This window comes from Terrapene carolina, unplaced genomic scaffold (genome assembly GCF_002925995.2).
Source record: "Terrapene carolina triunguis isolate 2854851 unplaced genomic scaffold, T_m_triunguis-2.0 Scaffold33715, whole genome shotgun sequence".
Taxonomy (NCBI): domain Eukaryota; kingdom Metazoa; phylum Chordata; order Testudines; family Emydidae; genus Terrapene; species Terrapene triunguis.
In genome coordinates this window covers 6,130,731-6,149,573 of record NW_020698066.1, presented here as the reverse complement: position 1 = coordinate 6,149,573, position 18,843 = coordinate 6,130,731, and positions in this window count along the sequence as shown.

The following is an 18,843-nucleotide window of genomic DNA, read 5'->3' as shown; positions in this document are numbered from 1 at the left end:
ATGCTGCACTGCTGTAACACAAGGCTTGCACCAGTGTAAGTGACTGGGATCAAGTGCACCTGTGCAGCATTTCTTCATTAGGGGTTCACGCCGGTTGTAACTACATCAATACTGCTAATCAAGATAAGTCTGCAATGACCTAGATGCTGACTCTCCACTGCCTGGCTTCTTCTGTAGTCATTTACATGTATACAAAGCAAGTGCAAAATGCTACCACCGGTGTGTGCAAGTGGAGAGTTGATTGGATAGCCTTTCATACCCACTTTGCACAGGTGTAAGTGATCACACAAGGCACATAGTAGCAGAGAACTGAGTCCAAAGACTCTACCTCCATGGTCACAGTGTAGATGGGGAACTGGCACGATTGCTGCTGGGCCCTGGTTGGGAGGAGTCAGGGTCTGGCTTCCTTCCTAGATTTTTCAGAGTGGGGCATTCCTAGAGTGTCAGTCACTGCTTCCTTGCATCACTGCATCTGCTTCTTAGGCTGTGGTTAAACCTGTGAGACTGAATCACAGTGCTACAATTTGTTTAGTAAAAAGTTGTGTGAAAAAGAGTTATTTTCAGGAGTTTGTCATTTTGCACAAGCCTTAAAATAACCAGATCCAGAGCTAGAATATATGAACCTATTTTGCAAAGCCCAAACCTCTGTTCTATCCAGACAAGAAACCCAAACTTTTAAGGCTCATATTGGTTTGGACAAATTACCTCTTCTTTCCTGGCAAACCAACAGACCCTCTGTCTTCTCTTCTCCCATCCTCGTACACAGAGACCAGTAAACAATAATAGTCTAACTGGATCACACTCATAGCAAATACCTTTGGGCTCCCAACAGATGCACTGACCTTTTCTCATATTTGTAGGCACAGAAAGCTGGCAGAGATGAAGCGATTTCATAAGACTGTTATAGAGAAGCAGGTAAAATTAGATCTCCAGTTTCTTTCTTGTTTTAATCTAAGGCATTCTCCATAACACTTGCAAAAGCAATGATAGAAAGGAGCTTATTACCATGCAGTGCTGTTTTTCACCCTAAGCGCAGTGAATACAGATGGTGACAAGCCCCCACATTGCTATTTTCTCCTTCACTGGAATTTTAGTCAAGCTCTCCTCCTCATGCTGTGGCTGCAGCACACATGTTGAGGAAGCCCTTTTGCAAGTGCATCATTCCAGTTGTGTACCTCATGCACAATCAGTCCCACCTCCCTGTGTCTTTATGCAGTGTCTTCCACCCCCAGTCACAAGTGTCCAGTGAAGTGAATGGCTTGATGCTCTGCTTGGCAATGGGGTCAACCCAAAGTTTCACTTCATCATAGGTCAGTAAGGTCAGACCAGCAGGAAGACGCAGTAGCAACTCTGTAGCTATGTTCTGCAAAACGTGTGTCAGAACGTGTCCATCTCAACACAATATTTTTTAATAAAGAAAAATCACCAGAATGGAGAGCTCTGTAAAAAGCTGAACTGGAACATTTTGACCTTTTCAAAATGGAACATTTCAATTTTCTGTTTCTAAATGACTTTTGGTTTCAGTTTGTTGTTAGAATATAAATATTTTAAAAATTGAAATCAGGACAAAATCGTCCAATTTTATCAAAATTAAATGTTTTTAGTGATATGGTTTTTTTAAAATTTAATTTCATGGGAATGTGGACACTTTTTGTTTTGTTCCATTTGCAACAGAAAAAATTGTGGCATTTCCCATGAAACAGAAAATCCAGTTCCCATACAGCTCTTATTTTTCCCATTTTACAGTCGGGGAAGGTTCAGTCAAGGTTTCCCAACTTTGGAGCACTGTATCTCCTGCCTCCCATGCATGTGCTTTAACTACTAAACAAGAAGTCATTTAGAAACAGATTGACACATTTCTGCAAAATGGTTTGGTTTGACAAAAGAGCATTTTCCAGCAGAAAAATGCTCCACCAGAAATTTTTTGACCAGCTCTAATAATACTAATAATAATAGGCACAAATATAGCCCTTCCGTGCTTCTAAATCACCTTGAACAAGTTAAATGCTTTATATGTGCTCTAGCAAGGCCAGCCATCTCTCATGCAACCCCTCATGGCCTAGGGTCACAGTCCAGACAGCCTGCCTCAGTTTCCCCTCTTGACTTGAGTTCAGTAAACTCAGAAAACACTTTTTCCCCATCCCTTCTTGAGTTATACCTTATTAAATTAACTGAAATTCAAAATGAAGTTTTCAAGTCTATCCAAAAAGTACAACCCAAAACAAAGTTTAGCTTCCACCTCTCAGGTCTTCCTGCTTTCGCAGGCTACTCCCAAGTCCATCCTGGCTAGAACTTGCTCACTTCTAGCAGTCTCTAATCACAACAGCATAGCAATTTTAACTTTATTCTTCTTCCCTTCAGTGTAGCCTACAGCTGCTCTTCATAGGGCAATCACTCTAATCTTTCCCAGCTGTGGCTCATTCTGTACTCGGGGTGGTTAACCCCAGCCCTTAACAGGTGAGCAACCCTGTTACCAGTGCCACCTGTGATCTGGTTTTACAGATGGGAGAATGGACTCAGCTGTTCAATCACTTGCCTGGGGCCACAGTGAGTCAGTGACAGTCAGGCTGGGAACCAAGATCTCTTATGTACCTGTTGTGTGCTCACCACTGGAACATGCTGTGCCACTAGGACATAGGGTATGTCTTCACTACCCGCCGATCCGGCGGGTAGCAATCGGTCTATCGGGGATCGACTTACCGCGTCTCGTGAGGACGCGGTAAAATCGATCCCTGATCGCTCTGCCGTCGACTCCGGAAATCCACCTCGGCAAGAGGCGGCAGCGGAGTCGGCGGCAGCGCGGCAGTGGTCGACTTTCCCCCGTCCTCACCGCCAGGTAAGCCGACCTAAAATACGCAACTTCAGCTGCGGTATTCACATAGCTGAAGTTGCGTATCTTAGGTCGGAACCCCGCTGTAGTGTAGACCCAGCCATAGTAAGTACAGTGTTCTGTGTATATCTCAGGGATACCATGGGGCTACATGTGTCTCTCTTTATATATATATATAGAGAGAGAGAGAGTGTGTGTGTGTTTTGAGGTCTTCTCCTGAAGGAGGATAGGGAAATAGTTATTTGGTTTTTTTGTCCCTGGTTTTCAATTCTTCTTTCCCCCCTGCCCCTCTTCCCCCCCCCCCCCCTTGCTCAGTGTCATTGATTAGCTTTGTCATGTGGTGGATTTTTTTTTCCTTTTTAAAAAACTGAAATTGTTTTGAGATAGAAGATTCATTTTTGAAAAATCCAGTTTTTGACCCTGAAAATAGACCTCATGCAGCTTTTAAACAAGCTCCCCACACTGAACATTTTGTGGTGGAAGAAGGTAGTGCACAATAACTGAGCAGGGGCAGCTTTTGTATTTGTGAGCAGTGCAAGCCAAATTCCACCCTGCATAAGCCCAATGAAATCGATGGGACCAACATCCCCCCACTTCAGGGGTTCTAATCGTGTACTGTTTTGCAAGAGTGTGGAACAGGTGTTCTTCTCTTGCACATAAACTACTGCTTTGCTTTCTGCAAGTCAAGATTGATTTTTTTTTTTTTTAAGTGAGAGACTAATGACACTGGCTTGAGGCAGATGTGCTAACAGATGCTATTCCCCACACAGCTGCATCAATGTTCCTTAGTCATGATCTGCAATAGCCTGGCTGTGATCCTTTTAATCCCTAGGCCTTTTAAGATTCTTGTGCAGACAGCACTTCCACTCAGAGGGCTAGATTGTGCCTTTGCAGACAGCCCTGAGGAAGGGATACATGACAATTCAGAGACGACCGAGGCACAATTCCCTTCCTGTCTCCCGTTGCCTGGGTTAGGTTGAAGGGGAATATCACCATCTTTCTACACTGTAACGGTCAAAATCTGAACAGTGCTTGAGGTGTGGGGATGTTACTCCACCGTACTTCCCTGCAGGGGCAGTTAGGACTGTAACGATCTATGCCCCAGCCCCATGAACTGTGGCAAATTATGCAGTGATCTGAGTCTCCCCTCCAGCCTGTGCTGTGGCTTCGTTTATTATTTCACAGACTGGTTCGCTGCATAGTGTGTGTTTCGAGAACCAGGCCCAGCTGCATGATGGTTATTTACGCTCCTAACTCCCATTGGAAGTGCTCATGAAAGGTTCTAGATCAACAGCTCTGGGACTGCAGTCCTCTATTTACCCACAGCACAGAGAGAAGCAGAGAAAACCTGCCCCTGGGAAGCTGTCTCCTAAGGTTGTTGCCACAAACACAGAAGAGTGCGGGGAGAGGGTAGGATAACAATATGATAATTCGAATACTGCCTCTCCCTACAGACCTTTATTCCACATGAACCACTGCTGTGCAGGCAGTGATGGGAATGTCTAATCTCCAGTTACGGTACTGCTTTCATCAGGACAGGCTGTTGTATACCTCCAGGGATGTAAATAGCACAAGGGATGGGAAGACTAATGGAAAGGAAAGAGACAATTCTTGTGGCTTGCAGGTCTTCTGTTCTAAAATTGAGATGAAACAGTACAAACTCTAAATGTAAGAGGCCTTTGCTTGCTTGCCGTACTTCAGTCCGGCTTCATGCTCGGGACTCAGTGACACTGACAACAGTAATAGACACTAGTGAATACCCTCAGTTATTCATTTGATAGCCTGGTTTAATTCCATAGGCTAGGGTCTAAACACTCCACACTTGGAGAATTTTGGATCCAGATGCAAACACTGTGGCACCAGCCCATGGGACTGCATGTGTGATCCCACACTCCCTTATATAGACAGAATTCATCTGGGTATTCTAGGTCAGATTTTCAGAAGGATTGAGGCCTGGCCTCCCTTTGATTTGCCCCTATAAATGGCTAGTTAAAGACTCAGATTTGCACCCACAGATAAATTTCAGGCTGTTTTGAAAATGTGGCCCTGTATAATCTAGTTAGTTTAGGTCTGATTCATAGATGTACTCACTCCTTTGCAATCTTTCATATCCCCAGCTGATTTATATGATATGATTTGTGTACAGGTGGAAACTGCTGCAAAATCTCAGATTCTAAATCTGGGGATGGAGAAAAAAGCAAGAGAATCTTATGATTCCTTAAAATTGTGGGGCTGGACATTGATTTACATCGGTGTAACACTATTCTCTTCAACAGTTACTTCTGATTCTCATAGGTGTGGGATAAAAATCAGGCACATCAATAATACCTTTGCAGTTATATTGCTGCACTTTTGGTTCCTAGCTGATTGGGAGCACTTCAAATGTTATAGAAGAAACACAGTGGGTCAAATTCATCCCTGATATAAATCCATCGCAGTCAAAATGTTCCTACACCTGCAGGGCCGGCTCTAGGATTTTTGCCGCCCAAGGCAAAAACAATTTTGGCCGCCCCCCCCCCCCGCCTCAATTCCGCCCCTTCCCAAAATCCCCAGCCCTGCCTCCTCCCCGCAGGCTCTCAAGCCTGGGTGGGAGGGGGAGCAGCGGCGCGCGAAACAGCTGTTTCGCGCGCCGCGGCCGCTCCGGATCTCCCCCTCCCTCCCAGGCAGCAGCAGCGGAGGTGAGTCAGGGCGGCCGCGGCACATTTTTAGGGGCGGCATTCTGGCACCGGCCATGCCGCCCCTAAAAATGTGCCGCCCCAAGCACCAGCTTGTTTGGCTGGTGCCTAGAGCCGGCCCTGTACACCTGGGAAATACTTAGCCCACCATGCTTTTCTTAGCCATGTTATGAAAATACACGTCCACTGAAAACAAATACATGTTTTGACTGGAAATAGATTTCCCCAAGGAAACATTCAAGCAGTGGATGGACAAATTGTTTTAGTGGTTTACATAACTGTCATGGGTGACCCACAGAGGCCGTGTGCTATTAATAAATGCTACGTTGGTACAAGTGAACCCTGTACAAGCTGATGGTATATTTATTAGTGTTGTTGTAACTACCAGCTGCTGGGTGTTTGGAATTCCATGGGCATTGCCTGACAGGGCAGTAGAATATTGCTCACCCCAAATCCTTACAACCAGGGTGGCTGTGATCCTTCTCCAATGAGACATGCTGTCAGTTTGCCTCATAAGTGAAGAATTCAGTGTTTCTCTTTGGACTCCAAGATGTGCTGGACTGGGAGCAATCAATTATTTTTTGTCAAAGGCCAAATGTTTTTGTTAAGGGCCAGACTCCAGAGAAAATAATACAGAAATAAAATACCAGTAACAATATAATAATAAAAAGATTTTGTGGTCCAGATTTGGCCAGTGGTCCACCTGTTGACTACCCCGTACTAGACCAATCCTTTGTCCTTATTCATAATCAGGACACCCCCTTGCTGTCTGTTTCTTTTTGTAGGTTTCCTTTCTTATAGATTGTGTCCTCTACCAATAGGCTTGAAGGGGTCCCTGGGTCACAAACCTCTTGTCCAATTTCACATTAAACGTAGGCAAAAAAATTCTACCTTGACCCTAAGAGTAAGCTACCAGTTGTGAGGCAGATGAGATTCTAAGGTATTTTGTGGCTTTTAGAGAGAAGCCAAAATCAGGCTTATAATGAAAACTCCGTTGCAAACTTAACTATGGAGTGATGGCTGTCAGCCCATGATAAAAACAAAAGCAAAGTCCTTTTACAGTGTGAGGTTACAGAACAGCACTACCGTATAAATTTTGTTCACCTCTACAATATTTTAATCAATCATTTTAGCAACTTTATGACTTTTCCTTCAACATCCATTTTTAAAGGCATTCCTTTTAGTGCAAATAGAAGCCAGTCAATTTTATAAAGGTGCTTGTGGCATTTCAAAACAGTGGGTTGTTTTTAGCAATCAAACTTTTAGTACACTGTAAAATGTTAACATATGGAGTTAGCTATTATAAACATTTCATCATGCTAAACATAATTTAAGGGACTGCAGTCATGTAGCCAAAGGAAAGGGAAAAAAAAAGTTGGAGTTTTGCTGATAGTTTAAGGGGAAAGAGTCTTCAATCTTGAGAGGAAAGAAAAATATTTATTTTATGGTGGTGTTAAAAAAAAATAGTTTTCTAAACCGAGAAGGATTAAAATGTGACCTACAAGTTTGTTTAAACATGTTTCTCCCCAGGGCCACGTAAACAGGATGCACTTTCAATCCCTCATATTTGTTTGTGATGGCACACATACAAGGAATTAGCACAGATGCACTCATAAATAGAACTTTATTACTCTTGTGAAGCCTTTGTCTTGTTTCAGATTTTCTCGTCAAGTATCAGGAAATGCAGAGAAGGGCAACTGAATGAGTCGGGGGGTGAATAATAGGATCCAAATGGACCCAGCCCAAAACCCCAGATCTGAACCTTTGGGGACATTTGGGTTCAGATCCAGAATCAAACTTTGCACACTGGGTCCATCTCTACTCCTAGGTGACTGGTTTCAATCCATTCTAGGTTGCTAATGACTAAAAGTTACCACCCTTCAATGGCTCTTTGGTGGCCTGTGTGGAATCGATTGGTAGTCTGAATCAATTTCCTAGATGCCTGCATCACAGAAACTACCATTACACTTAGTAGTAATGGATGAATAAGATATTTGGCTTTGGATGCTGCTCGTACGTGGAGTAACTTAACATTAAGTTGCTACTAAAGGTTTGCGTGTTCGTTTACATTAACTTTTTAAAAAAAAATTGAAGAATTCCTGGAATAAATATTGAGCCTGTAACACCCTCAGGGCAAAAATCATGCCTGATCTATGTTCTATGCAACATCTAGCACACTGACAGCGTCCAAAAATAATTGACACAGATAAACTCCAGCTAACCTGCGTGTTCTTCGGCACTTCCCTTTGCACTCTTATGCTGAACAGTCTTCCCTTAAACATAATCCTTCTAGAAAATAAACATGCAGAGTTTACTGGCAGCCTGTGGTATTACACTATTCCTATTCAATAAACAGTTCACATGACACGGTCATCTTCCTTTAAATGATGTTTACTCGCTATGTTTGGTTCTAAGTATAAACATTTCCCTTATCTATCTATCTCAGTTATTTATATTGCCAGCCAGCCCCAGAATATGAGTGCCTACCACATACAATCAATGACAATAGCCAAGTCCCTAGAGGACTTCATGGTGTCTCTGACACTAACAATCAGCTTACACTTGTATTTATTTAGACCCTGATCCAGCAAAGTGCTTAAGCATATGCTTGACTTTATGGATATCCATAGTCTCCCTGAAGTCAATAGAACTACATATGTGCTTGGAGTTAACCGGCTGCTTAAGCGTTTTACTAAAAAAAGGGATGGATTTATGCACACACTTAATGGACTAAGGCCTCAATTAGTACCTGAATTATAACAACAGCAACAAAATTCTTCTTGTGCCCCAATGATTTCATGTCTAGAAAAAGAGGCAGCTCTTCCAGATACAACCTCCTCAAACTTCATTGCTCAGTATCCCATAAGGATGTGCGCCTGGTGGGAATTTAAACACTCAAATGACTATATTTGTCTCCTGTGACATCATCTAAATAATCCTAAACTCCTATATAGGTGAGGGTTTGGACAGGCATCTACAGTTCAGTTGTCCGTTCTTTATTCACTGAAACAAAACAAAAACCTCCAAAAGACTCTTTCTGGGTTTAAGCAGCAGTCATTTGTCAAGTATCCCAACGGCTCACAAATATTCCCCCCCCCCAAAAAATGAGTGTTTGGGCCAAGGATTAAACTAAATGCTTAGAAAATTACGTTAAAGACAGTAAGTTCAGCTCAGCAAATACAAAGAAGTTGTGTTTTTGTTTTGTTTTTTTGGCAACCCAATCCTGTATGGGAGAATGAAGTCTGTGACATATGCATTAAAAATACTGTGTGTGTACACATGCTCTCTCTCACTCACACTCACACTCACACACACACGTAGAGTTGATTTCTAAAGCAGCTAAAACATTCTAGAGGCTATATCAGAGTCATTCTGGCAATTCCCCAGAATGCCTTTGGTTTCCTGTTGAGTTGAGGGGCTCTAGCATGAGAGTTGATGGGCAAAGGAGGGGGAGAAATGGGAAAGAGTCCCTACTAGAGGGGATCTTGTTTGAAAGGTCTGTTGTGGGCAGCTCAGTAACAACTGGGGTCCGTGATTCCCACCTGCAGATAGTTGTGGACAGTGAACACAAGACAGGTGTGAACAGTCAAAGCCCATTCAGTTACAAATCCGAATGACAAGTCAGACATTTTTCTGTAGTATTCACCCAGCTCTAAAACTAAACAGCCAAACACATTTAAAAAGATGAAAAGGGACATAGCCAGAAGGGAAATGAATATAGCATTTGCCCTGATGGACAGAGGTGAAGTCCAGGCTGTAACTGGTAGCTGGTGGCCTCCATTCAATTGTCATTCATGTCCAGCAGTGCACATTTTAGGTCTTGGTGTAATGCAGCAAAGAGGCATGGGGATGGGGGAGCCTTGCCCAGGTGACGCTACAGAGCTTTCGCTGACGGAATGATTTTGACCCTTGATCCCTTTTCTAAATGGATATTGATATTTGTAGTGTGCGCTCTCAGGCTTGGCCTGCGCTGCTCCCAGCAATAAAACTCCTGCTCGAAAACGCTGGTATTTCTTAACGTTTGGACACTTTTTTTTATTTTTTACTTTTTGTCCTAAGGCATTAAACTGGACCAGCAATTTCTGCCAGGGCTAGGGAGAATTCATGCTGTTCTGTCCTGGGCCGAGCTTTTGCTGCTAGGTTGAGGCAGGCTAGTCAGAATTGTTCAGATGCTCCAAGTAGCAAGGCAGGTCAACACGCTCATTTGGACTTAGCTGAAAGCTTTTTGCTGAATCCGCAGGTGCTAGTCACGAAAGTGGAGGAGGCAGCAGCATACGGGAACATTGCACATAGGGCTGTACTTACTGCTTAGAAACCAAACACCAGAGGCACAAAGCCAGAGTCACAGGGTATCTGGGATTAGGGGACATTGGAAACTCCTGTGTCCTTTTACCCCTTTCTCGACTCTGCTTTTTTGTTTTCTTCCCATTCGTCTCTCTGTCTAGTTTTTATTTAGAGCAGAGACAAATGTTCATTCCCACCCCCCAAACCATCCCAAGTTCACCCAGTCTCCAGGATAGTTACAAAGCAGAAAGGTAAGCAGGCTCCTGGAATGGATCGGGCACCTTTCTGGTGCCCAAGTTCAAAGTGAACTTGGGCCAAATGTATGGCTTTCCACTGGGGTTTCACTAGAACATCAGGTGAAATGTCTGTTTTGGAGGAGGTTTGCTTTGAGCTTTTGGAGTCCTTTTAAACTTGGAGCAGAGGTGCAAACAAAACCCACATGAACTGAAACCAGTGTTACCAACTGTCTCAATTTTATGAGTCCTCTGATAGTTGGTGTTTTTCTTATAACCCCCACTCCTATGAGAATCTCAGCCCTCACTTAAAAATAGAAGTAAGTTTCTAGTCCTCATGCTTGAAAACAACACCCAAAAGTACCCCAAAGGCTCAAAAGCTAGATTTCGATAATGGCATAGAGACAGAGCATTCTTATAAAGTTTGCGGATGATACTAAGCAGGGGGGGGTTGCAAGTGCTTTGGAGGATAGGATTAAAATTCAAAATGATCTGGAAAAATTGGAGAAATGGTCTGAAGTAAATAGGATGAAATTCAATAAGGACAAATGCAAAGTACTTCACTTAGGAAGGAACAATCAGTTGGACACATACAAAATGGGAAATGACTGCCTAGGAAGGAGTACTGTGAAAAGGGATCTGGGGGTCATAGTGGACCACAAGCTAAATATGAGTCAATAGTGTAACACTGTTGGAGGGGGGGGGGGAAGCAAACATCATTCTGGGCTGTATTAGCAGGAGTGTTGTAAGCAAGACACAAGAAGTAATTCTTCCTCTGTACTCCACACTGATTAGGCCTCAACTGGAGTATTGTGTCCAGTTCTGGGCGCCACATTTCAGGACAGATGTGTACAAATTGGAGAAAGTCCAGAGAAGAGCAACAAAAATGATTAAAAGCCTAGAAAACATGACCTGCGAGGGAAGACTGAAAAAATTGGGTTTGTTTTGTCTGGAAAAGAGAAGACTGAGAGGGGACATGATAACAGTTTTCAAGTACATAAATGGTTGTTACAAGGAGGAGGGAGAAGAAGAATTCTTAACCTCTGAGGATAGGACAAGAAGCAATGGGCTTAAATTGCAGTAAGGGACGTTTAGGTTGGATATTAGGAAAATCTTCCTAATTGTCAGAGTGGTTAAGCACTGGAATAAATTGCCTAGGGAGGTTGAGGAATCTCCATCATTGGAGATTTTTAAGAGCAGGTCAGACAAATACTGGTCAGGGATGGTCTAGATAATATTTTAGTCCTGCCATGAGTCCAGGGGACGGGACTAGTTGACCTCTCAAGGTCCCTTCCAGTCCTATGATTTTTAATCATGATTTTTGGGGCCTGCCTGATGATTTTGAATACTTAAGGTTGGCAATGTGGAGAAACTAAAGAGGAGATTGGTACTTACCTGTGAGAAATGAAATTGCCCCATTCCACTTGCCACTCCCACTCCTTCCCTGCACCAGAGATCAACTGGGACACTTGTATCCATCCAGTGGAGAGCCCTCTTCCTCCCCCAACCTCCCGCCTTGTTTTTGACACTGACTGCCTGGTAGTGTTGGTACGGTTTTGCATTCACACTGCTGTCACCCAGCCAACCCTACAGTGCTGTCTTTGATGCTAGCTCTTCTTAGCAGTGTGACATATGCAGGCCATGCCAAGCCAGGAGAGGGAAGATCACCTCATGGTTGTATTACTTTTACTCCATCCCCTCCTTCCTCCCTGTCACTTGCTTGTGTGTTTCATCCACGTGTCTTGTCCTAAACTAAGATTGTAATATTGTATTAATCAAAATTACCCCAACAAGAGGACCTGGGGCTGGGAGCTGAGGAGCAAATCCACCCTGCCATGCCGCAGAAGGTGACACCATGGAAATTATGATTGTCAATTTTTTTTTTTTTTTTACGAATCCAATGATGCCTCCTCTGCCTTTCTGTCACTAACTTGCCCCTGTTTTACTATATCATGCTCAACCAGACTAAGATGTGATCTCTATGGGGCAGGGACAGCTTCAATATATGTGAGTAGAGCAGTTAGCACACTGAAGGCCACTCTGGTTGGGGCCTCTAGAAGCTACTGGAGATCAAATATAATCTATAATAATAAAAAAGCAAGTCTGGAAATAATGATATCAGATGAGCGCTAACAGAATATGTCAGTCATTTCAGGTCAAATAAGGACCAATGCAATCTTTCATTTAAATCTAAAATAGGGACCAAAACTTTCTTTAAGCTTCAAATAAACAGAGTATGTTGTTCTCTTTTTCCCTCTCCCTTCCCCCCGCCCCGCCAAATTTTTGCTGGCTTCTGCATTTTTTCTCTTTTGGCCAGCCATAGAAGTTCCACAAGGAAAGCTGTTTTCAGAGCAACTCTGACCCATCTGAAAGCAGGAAAGTCTGGAAATCTCAGACGGCCTCGTGTCATGAAACTATTACCCTGATGTATAGACCAGAGGTTTGGATAGTTAAGTTCAAGTTTGGCTATACGTGCCACCTTTTATTCTTCTTATTCACACCATCAAAGTGCTTGGCCCTGTAGAGAATACAAACACAAAGACAGCCCCAAAGCTTAGAATGTTAGAATCCGATTTTTCAAAGACTTATATGTGAGTTGTTTTATATACAGCCTTAGGCCCAGGATCTGAGCCTAAAAGACAAACACAGAGGCCATGTCTACATTACAAAATTAAATCGGCCTAATTTATGTTGGCATACAGCTGCCGCAGTAATTACATCGCTTGTGAATGTCTACACTTTACTCCTTGTGTCGGTGCACGTCCTCACCAGGAGCACTTCTATTGATTGTACTGTCAGTGTGGGGCATTGTGGGACGGCTCCTGAAAGCCAATGACAGTTGACATAAGCAGCATAGTGTCTACACTGACACTGCATTGAACTAACTACATTGACGTTGACTCTACGTAGCTCGTGGAGGTGGCGTTATTAAATCCGTGGAGTGGGGCAGTTACATCACCGGGAGTGAAATTTCAGTGTAGACTCATCCACAGCTAGGTTGATGTAAGCTGCCTTGTGTTAAACTAGCTCCGTAGTGTAGACCAAACCAGAGAAAATGGTGAGCAGCAGGTTTTTTGTTTTTATTAGAGTGGAACTTTCAAAAATGCTCAAAGTGGGCCTAGTTCTGCTGTCGCTGAGATCAATGGGAGTTTTACAATTGACTTAAGTGGAAGCAGAGTCAGGCCAGCCCTAGCGCTTTGGAAAAATCTCACCCTCTTAGGCTACATCTACACGACGGGGAGGGGATCGGTTTCAGATACGCAAATTCAGCTACGGGAATAGCATAGCTGAATTCGATGTATCTGATCCGACTTACCCCACTGTGAGGATGGTGGCAAATCGACCGCCGCAGCTCCCCCGTCGACGGCGCTTACCCCTACCTGGGCTGGTGGAGTACGCGCGTCGATTCGGGGATCGATTATTGCATCCTGACGAGACACGATAAATCGATCCCCGAGAGATCGATTTCTACCCGCCGATCCGGGCAGGTAGTGAAAACAAGCCCTTAGGTGGTAAACTCATTTCTTCTGGCCACAGCAGAAGAAAGGAGGTTTTAAGAGGAACGGGAAAACATTTGAAATAGTATTGCTCCCTAGTGGATTCATGGTACATCCAGCAACGATAGATGTAAACTTTTTAAACATTGGGAAGGGGGAGGTTTGCATGGAATGGTGTTCACACTACGGTGGATGGGATCTTTTTTCCCCTCTTCCCTATATGGGCAGGTGAGAGCTTGAACCCCTGGGGACCTCTTTGATTGATGCCTAAATTCTGTATGTTCCCTAGTGATCCAGATCACACCCAGTGATAAAGGTGCAGTGTGGGGAAAAGCTGAACTAGATCTACACAGTATGTTGCCTGTGGATAAGGAACATAAGTCTCTTTGTCCTTTTGTTTTAAAGAAACAAAATCAACTTTGTGCTCAGACTTGAAAAGACCCTGGAAGAATGAAATTCAGCCGCACTGGTGCTCTACCCACTAAACTGCACAAGAAAGCCCCAACTGTCCGAGCAGAGGCAAACAGGATGTCTCTGACCTGACTTGTATCAAGGGGACTGTCACCTTCACTGAAGCAGGGTCTTTGAAAATAAGGCAGCACCATTTTGTCCATAACCCTAGTTGCTATCGCTTGAGTTTGATGCCTCATTGCTACAGCGACTACACAGGCTCGGTAAATAGGTGATACCGGGTTATTTATGATGACAGAAATACAAACACGGGGTCCAATTCTGCTTTTCTGTATCCCCCCACCTACAGCTGACAGCATCACTTCTGTCTAAAATGAAGCTGAGGTTGCTAGATTCTGCAGACTGTTTTAGGTATCGTCAACTGCCATCCATCCACAACTCAGATCCACATGTTAAAAATGTTGTCATGGTTATTTAAATGTGTAGATGTATCTCTGCCCTCTACTGGATGGAATCAGAACTGCTCTTGTGTATGTCTTAGTGTCCATACTGCTATAACAGAAGGAGATTCTCTTTTAAGGCCAGGCTTGTTTTTCTGGAGCAGGAGGATGAGAGTTCTAGCTCCTTTGTTGCTGTGAAGTTCCAAAGGTCCATGGGTCTAGCTCAGTGACCACTAATGAAGTCCCATGTGTGTGGCCACAAACTTATTGCGGTACATTTATCTGGGACTCTACACACACATTTTGCTAAAGATTTTGGACCTTACATTTGCATTATATTTATTGTAAAAGCATTTGTCCTCACCTTTAATGTGACCCCAGGCATCTTCTAGCTCTCTCCTTGCATCCACCAGAATCTCTACTCCATGTCCTTCTCTTCAGCCATTCCCTCCAGACTTTTCTCTCTTTCATCATCTCAGTACAAAGCCCCATTAACAGCTCCAACCTTATGGCATTTACTCCTCGTTCTCTGTGCTGCTTCTTCACCCCATTACTGGCCAATAGCACCTTCCAGTGATGAGATTGAAAGCTCCTCAGCCCTGCAAGCATCGATTCTAAGGCCAGAAGAGACCACTGTGATCACCCTCTCTGCCCTCCTGTACAACAGAGGCCATAGCAATTCCCCAGAATAATTCTTTTTGAACTAGAGCATATCTTAAAAAAACAACAAATACAATCTTGATTAAAAAATCGCCAGTGATGGCAAAGCCTTTTAGGTATGCGGCGCATTTTATTTGAACTACAGTGGTTTGATCAGGTAACACAGGTATGGGCAAGTCAATGTCAAAGAGAAGCATCCTGGGAAAATATAAGCAGAAATGAGATAGGCGCCTGGGAAGCGGAATGCATATGGGACAAATGGACAGTTATTTGTTCACACATGTATAAGGTGTCAAGGTCGGCTAGACACAAAGGGCCTCAAATTATACAGCCCAGGTATCATATGCCAGCACTCCAGAGTGAATTCAAAAGGGAGGAATCTCTGGCAATTGGGGAGGGAGGCCTCTTATTTCTGAGAGTGTAAGAAGATCTTAATTTGTGGGGGTGCACTTATCAAGAACAAGATAAACAGGATGTTGGCATGTGAAGTATCTCATCAGGCACAAGTATACTAAGAACCTTGCAAGGATCTGCACACAGCCAAAAACAGCCTTAATTGCTTTGTCGTTGCTTTTGGCAAGAGAGAACCCAGCAAATTGTGGAAATGGAAAAGAACCACTTCGAGCTGAGAGACCGGTTTGAACTGATTAAATTGGATCTGCCCATGCAATGGCTGATGTGAAGGATCGCTAGAAAAGATGAAAGGTATCAAACTCTAGAGCCCACTCAGGAATTGTCCGAATGGGTCATTGGCAAGTCACAAATGTCATTGGCTTCTGGAGGCTATTTGTGTATACACAGCTCGGCCTGCATTTTCAAAAGTGACTAATGATTTTGAGTGACTCAGTCTTGGGTGCCCAACTTGAGACACTTAAAGGGGCCTGATATTCAGAAAGTGCTGAGCAGCCATCTGCCTTCCGAAAATCAGGCTCCTTTAAGGTATCTCAAATTGGCTGACCATGTTTGAAAATCTAAACCTTTGCATTTATTTCATCTTCATTCCCAGACAATCACCAAGGCCCTCAAGATTTCTCATGCTGAGAGAGGCAGGCACTTGGAGGGGAATGGATGAAAAGAAAACCTATTAAAATAGCAGTAGTGACCATTTTAAGACATGATCAGTTCTAAAAAGATTAAGCTGTATTGCTAACAAATCTTGATAGATATTGTTGAATAAGACCTCAAATACTGATTATTTTACTCCAATTTATTTTTCACTAGTTAAAATAAGAATTAATTCAGGGAAGTCCTCTGGCCTGTCAGACTGGATGATCACAGTGGTCCCTTCTGGTCTTCTATGACTATTAAAGATGAGGGCTACATTTGTTCTTGTTGTGATGTTAGAGCAGCAGAAGTCAATGGAGACAACAGCATTGCCTAGCAGGTAGAGCAGAGGATTGGGACTCAGGAGACCTAGCTTTTATTCTGGGCTATGTCACTGGCTTGCTGGGTGACTTTGGCCAAGTCATGTCATTTCTCTGCCACAGTTTTCCCCATCTGTAAAATGGGGATAATGGTATTTCTCTCCTTTGTAAAGTGCTTTGAGATCCACTTGTACAAAGTGACATATAAGAGCTATGTATTGTTATTAATATAGGGGATGACCCCTAGTGGTGGACCAGTGGGTTCTTGGGCCTGTGACTCTCCAACATGATGATGATGTAGGTGCTAGGGGGGATCCAGGTGCTGGCCTGAAACAGGGACTTCAGAAATGTGAGGTTGCTAAACCCGCTATTAATGCAGGTATCTGTCCAGATCCTCAAGGTGCAGCTCAGGAGGTCTCTTGTCCCAGCCTTACTGCTGTTAATTCACCACTTTGGGCTGTTAAGGGCCCACTGTGTGCCCTTATAGGAAAACAGCCTCCTGCTGTGAAGGGAGCCTTCCCATGGAAGAAGATTGTAACCTGGCAAGATGTGGCAAGATGCCTTCTTGCTCTACCCCATTATATTTACACTCCCCTGCTCCGGCTGCCACTGTGCGCAGACTGTAGCTCCACTGGCTTGGGGACGGTGCTTGCTCAACACTGGAACAATCAAGACCTTGTTGAAGGATTATGCTAGTCGTGTGCCAACTTCTGCTGAGCAAAACCTAACATGCACAAATGCTTAAAAATCCTCTGGCCAGTAGCTAAGCATCCTGAGCATCCAGTTTACCATCATCTTAGAGCATCAACCATTGACTTGGTTTTGGACCAAGTGCAACTATCCTAATGGTTTAGTGCATTACAAGATTATCAGTTCATTGTTTGCTATAGGTCTTGAAAAACAAATATGCGATGTACTATGGTACATGTCACTACTCCCATTCTCTGCAGCTACTACTTCAGTACTCCCTGCAGCAACCAGAGGAAAGCTAGCAAGCAGGGGCCACATTCTCTCTGCCAGGACTGAATCCTACAACTAAGGAATATCAAGAGAGCATGGGAGTGTGGAAGATGGATAGGAGAGGCTTGCAACTCCTGTTAGTTGTGGCACAAAGTGTTATACTGGTGCAACACAAGACTTGTAGCTTAGTGTTTAGGTTTTATTCATGTGACTCCTAAAGGTTCCTAAGTCAACACCACAAATTCTCTTCCTCCTCTCGCTCACAAAAGCTGGCCATGTCCTCTCTGGGTTTTAAAAAGCACCAGAAATAGCACATTGGGAACAATGTTTTTGCTTTCTCTCCACCTCACCTTTTGAAATAGGCAATGTCATGTTTATGCCGATTTCTGAAGTCCTAGTTAGTTCTAGCCCATTGTCCTGAATCTCTCTATCCTCGGTTAGGGAGCAACCCGGAGAGACGCATGAATTTCTTGTAGGGAAATATGCACAGTAGGATCCCCAGCAATGTTGAGTGAGTTACCAAACTGGGTATGCTGGACTAGAGGCTCCACTGGATGCAGGTTGTGCAGTCAACACCTTAGAAATACTGAGTCTCTCCCAAATGGGAGCATATCCTTTTTGGGCTTACTCATGCAATGATTCAAGTATGCGGTACAGAGCTTTGCAAGTTTATTTCACAGCTGTTGACTCAGACTAGGTCTACACTACGGGGGGGGGGGTCGACCTAAGATACGCAACTTCAGCCACGTGACTAGCGTAGCTGAAGTTGTGTATTTTAGGTCGACTTACCTGGCTGTGAGGACGGCGGCGAGTCGACCGCTGCTGCACCGCCGTTGACTCCGCTTCTGCCTCTTGCCGCGGTGGATTTCCGGAGTCGACGGCAGAGCCATCGGGGATTGATTTTTATCGCGTCTTCACTAGACACGATAAGTCAATCCCCAATAGATCGATTGCTACCCACCGATCCGGTGGGTAGTGAAGACATGCCCCTAGTGAGTTCAATTTGAATACATAGCAATATCCCTGGTAAATCTCTCCAGGGGAAAACAGCTTTAAATCCCAGACAGGGCTCCATAAAAGCCCCACCAGTTGAGGCTGCCCAAGAGATGTGCTGGATCTCCTGGCTGCCATGTTGCCACTCTTTGGCTGGTCCAGACCTCTTGTGGTCCAGACCTCTTTATGGGCCCCCTCTCCAGTGGGGCAAAAGTTGTGCTTCAGCACACATGTGTGCGCTCTCTCTCTCTCTCCAGAAGAGCTTTCTACCACTAGGGTCCCACCATCTGGATTCTGCTAGTGGAACTCATCCCTGTCCATGTTAGGTTTTGTGGGGTTCAGCCCCAAACTGGGATATTGAGGGAAGGGAATTCTTGGGTCCCAGTGTGCAGGTAAAATGAAGATCAGTCTTCAAAGTGGAATTATAAAACCTTGTCACAGGCAATGAGCAAGAACTGTCAGTAACTTCTTCCTGATAATCCAAGCACAGCTGTCA